Raw genomic sequence first — 4,302 nt, 5'->3', positions numbered from 1 at the left:
TTATATATTATTATCTCCATTTTGTGTCTCATTTTTTACTTATAGATGTTATGGGTCTTCTTACTGCAAGAAGGGACATAGTTAAATTCTCAAAAATGGCAAAAAAATCAATTTATATGGTTGTGGAGCTTGATGACCTGTAGTACATTTTTTTTTTCATATATTCTTTACAAGTGTTGTCCATCTTTTTAATTGTTAATCACAGATTAGTTATTTTCTTCTATTTCTTCATAATTTTTAGGGACAAAGGTACCATTAGGTATACTCATTGGGGAGGAGTTTGGCACACAACTGGTTCACCATATAAAGGATAATTCTACTATTGAATACATTTTTATTATTCAGTTTGTTAAGTTCAATTTTTTTAAAGGGTTTGTAGCTTTCTTTCATTATATTAGTAAATAATGTATGCACATGAAGTTTGTATTCGATACAAGGTTGATTTTCATAATCTTTATACCATTAAATTCCTAGATTTGTTTGCAGGTACTATGGATGTATCAAATACTAATTATAATTCAATTCTATATATCAATCCTAATTTTAAGGAGGTTAATATTACTCTTTAAACGTATAGACAACAATGTATAAGCTGTTATGTTTAAATGTTTTTATGGTATTCTGAATTTAGATTTTTTTTCCAGTTTTATTATTGGCAATGGTCAGTCCAGAAATGTCTTAACTCAAATTTCTTCTCACACGACATACTCTCTTGAGGATGATGTCTCAGTAGAAGTCCATACAAACCTATTTGTGAGATTAAGGAGTTAACTGAGGTATCATATTATTATTTGATAACGTACTTATTTTATTCATGTATGCATTATTTATAAAATGTAATAAATTTATAATTTTTCAGAGTGGATTCTATTGTACTATTGACACTATGATTTCTATCAAGAGCAAAAATGGATGGTGGTACAAAAGTTGCAAGTTGTGCTATCATGCATTGAAACAGGAAGAGAGTTCATTTATATGTCGTAAATATTCACTTGTAGCATACCATATCTCAATGGATTGGCATAATTTTTCTACTGCCTGTCCATTTTCATAATGATTGTGTTTTTTCAGAATAAAATATTGTTGTTCATCATCTTGAACAAGCCACTAATTTAGTATTCCATTCAAATATTCCATTCAAAATATTTTTTCTTCTTATAAAATAAATAGATTCCAAAATAGATATTTATATGAGTTATAAGTAAAAATTTTTATTTAATAGAATTATTTTTATTTAAAAATTCTATTAAATTTTAAATTGAAAAAGATTCCAACTATCTTTTTTTTTCAAACTATTTTTTTATATTAACATGGTGGTAGAAAGAATATTATACTGCGTCTAGATTTAAAACTTCCTATGCCTAACTTTGCTTTAACTATGGTAATAGTCCAAAATTGTTTGTGCATAAAGAATCAAAGTAGATTTAACAATGAATTACGAAATGCTATGGTTGGTCAAACGTGCATTTTTGGATTTTTTTTTGTTAATTTCTTTATCTATTTGCAACCAGCAAGTTTATATTAACTGATACACTTTTCTCATTCAGATTTTGCATCCAAGTTAGGATTTATGATGACACTGATAATACATCATTTGTCATATGATAATAAAGAGGCTTCCTGATATCTTGGTATTTCTACTTCAGATCTCTATGCTACTCAGTTGTCCAAGGTAAGTTCATGGAGTGTGTGTAATTGTTATTGTTCAATACGTTCCTTTTTTATTCATGTTAATGTTGTGGTTGACATTAATTTATTATTGTTTCCTATCATATAAGGCTCTTCTATGGATGACTTTTTTAGATGAACTTCGTTCCTTTAGAGAAAAGAAATTTTTGTTCAAAATTTCTGTCAAGCTTGATAACATAAATGCTTGCCAACCATGCAATATAATCGTTCTTAAGCTCTGTGAAAATTTGCAATTGATATCATTAGTTGCATCTAAATACATCATTTATGATGTATGGTTTCTTAATTTTAATAATGTATTTCTTTATTACCTATTTCGTGATTAATTATTTTCTCTTATACTAGGAGAACATTACTATGGAGAACTCTAAAATACAAAGTATACAAACTAATTACAATGAAACTCCTATAGTATGTGTTATTTTATTTCTAAGTCATTTTAGTCTCGATTTTTATCTAATTTTTTATGATTCTAATTTCATAAAAATTCTTTACGATTATAACTCCCAATCATGTGAGATAACCAAAGATAATCAACCTTGACTCTAACCAGGACTATATTACTCCTAAGCGCCCTTTAAGTTCTGTAGAGTGTGCTAAAAATTTTGCTAATGTATTCCCAGAGCTCGATAACTCTTCATTCTCTAAATGCAGGAAGATCATCAAGGAGTCTATTATCACTGTTGACAAGGAGCACATTGACTAGATTGCACTTACTTCTTATGTTTGAGTCACTTGCTTTGTAGTTTATTTTCCTTAAATAATATGTTTTTAATTTTTATATTCAATAAAGCATGTTTGTGACTATGTCACCATGCTATGTTTACAAGTATTTGTAATTTCTAAGATGTTATTGTAGGTGTCTTTTATTTGTATCTTTTCTTTTTTAGTTTGATCTAATCTCAATTGATGGTTCATGTTTCTATTTTTCTCTTATGTTTTAATCTTATATCAGATATTTGATGAGCGGATAATTTGTACGCTTTTTGGCATTGTTTTTAGTATGTTTTTAGTATCTTTTAGTTAGTTTTTAGTATATTTTTATTAGTTTTTAGTTAAAATTCACTTTTCTGGACTTTACTATGAGTTTGTGCGTTTTTCTGTGATTTCAGGTATTTTCTGACTGAAATTGAAGGTTCTGAGCAAAAATCTGATTCAGAGACTGAAAAGGACTGCAGATGCTGTTGGATTCTGACCTCCCTGCACTTGAAGTGGATTTTCTGGAGCTACAGAAGCCCAATTGGCGCGCTCTCAACGGCGTTGGAAAGTAGACATTCTGGGCTTTCCAGCAATATATGATAGTCCATACTTTGCCCAAGATTTGATAGCCCAAACCGGCGTAGCAATTTGGCCTCAGAAATTCCAGCGTTAAACGCCGGAACTGGCATAAAACTTGGAGTTAAACGCCCAAACTGGCATGAAAGCTGGCGTTTAACTCCAGAAAAGGTCTCTACACGAAAATGCTTCATTGCTCAGCCCAAGCACACACCAAGTGGGCCCGGAAGTGGATTTTTCTGTCATTTACTCATTTCTGTAAACCTTAGGATACTAGTTTACTATTAATAGGATCTTTTGACATTGTATCAAGTACCTCATGACATTTTTACACGTTTCTTTGTGTACATTCCACGGCATGAGTCTCTAAACCCCATGGTTGGGGGTGAGGAGCTCTGCTGTGTCTTGATGGATTAATGCAATTACTACTGTTTCTTATTCAATCATGCTTGCTTCCATTCTAAGATATCACTTGCTCTTAACCCGGATGAATGTGATGATCCGTGACACTCATCATCATTCTCAACTATGAACGTGTGCCTGACAACCACCTCCGTTCTATTTTAGATTAAGTAGATATCTCTTGGGTTCTTTAATCGGAATCTTCGTGGTATAAGCTAGAACTGATGGCGGCATTCAAGAGAATCCGGAAGGTCTAAACCTTGTCTGTGGTATTCTGAGTAGGATTCAATGATTGAATGACTGTGACGTGCTTCAAACTCCTAGCAGGCGGGGCGTTAGTGACAGACGCAAAAGGATCGATGGATTCTATTCCGGCCTGACCGAGAACCGACAGCTGATTAGCCATGCTGTGACAGAGCATAGGAACATTTTCACTGAGAGGATGGGAGGTAGCCATTGACAACGGTGAAACCCTACATACAGCTTGCCATGGAAGGAGCCTTGCGTGTTTGATGAAGAAGACAGTAGGAAAGCAGAGATTCAGAAGATGGAGCATCTCCGAAGCCTCAACCTATTCTCCATTACTGCTAAACAAGTACTTATTTCATGTTCTTTTGCTTTTCACAATCAATCCTGATACTTTCTGATATCCTGACTAAGATTTACAAGATAACCATAGCTTGCTTCAAGCCGACAATCTCCGTGGGATCGACCCTTGCTCACGCAAGGTATTACTTGGACGACCCAGTGCACTTGCTGATTAGTTGTGCGGGATTACAAAAGTGTTATTGCAATTTCGTGCACCAATATTCTATTTTAATTCAGTTATTTATTTTTGTTATAATTTTTATTATTCCAAATGAAACGACATATATAAGTGCTTTAATAAATGTGCTTTTATTTGCTATAGATTTTCTAATCAATATACATGTAGAA

The sequence above is a fragment of the Arachis stenosperma genome, chromosome 5 (assembly GCF_014773155.1).
Source record: "Arachis stenosperma cultivar V10309 chromosome 5, arast.V10309.gnm1.PFL2, whole genome shotgun sequence".
NCBI lineage: Eukaryota > Viridiplantae > Streptophyta > Magnoliopsida > Fabales > Fabaceae > Arachis > Arachis stenosperma.
The sequence above is the reverse complement of the archived record's forward strand: the minus strand, read 5'-3'. Positions refer to the sequence as shown.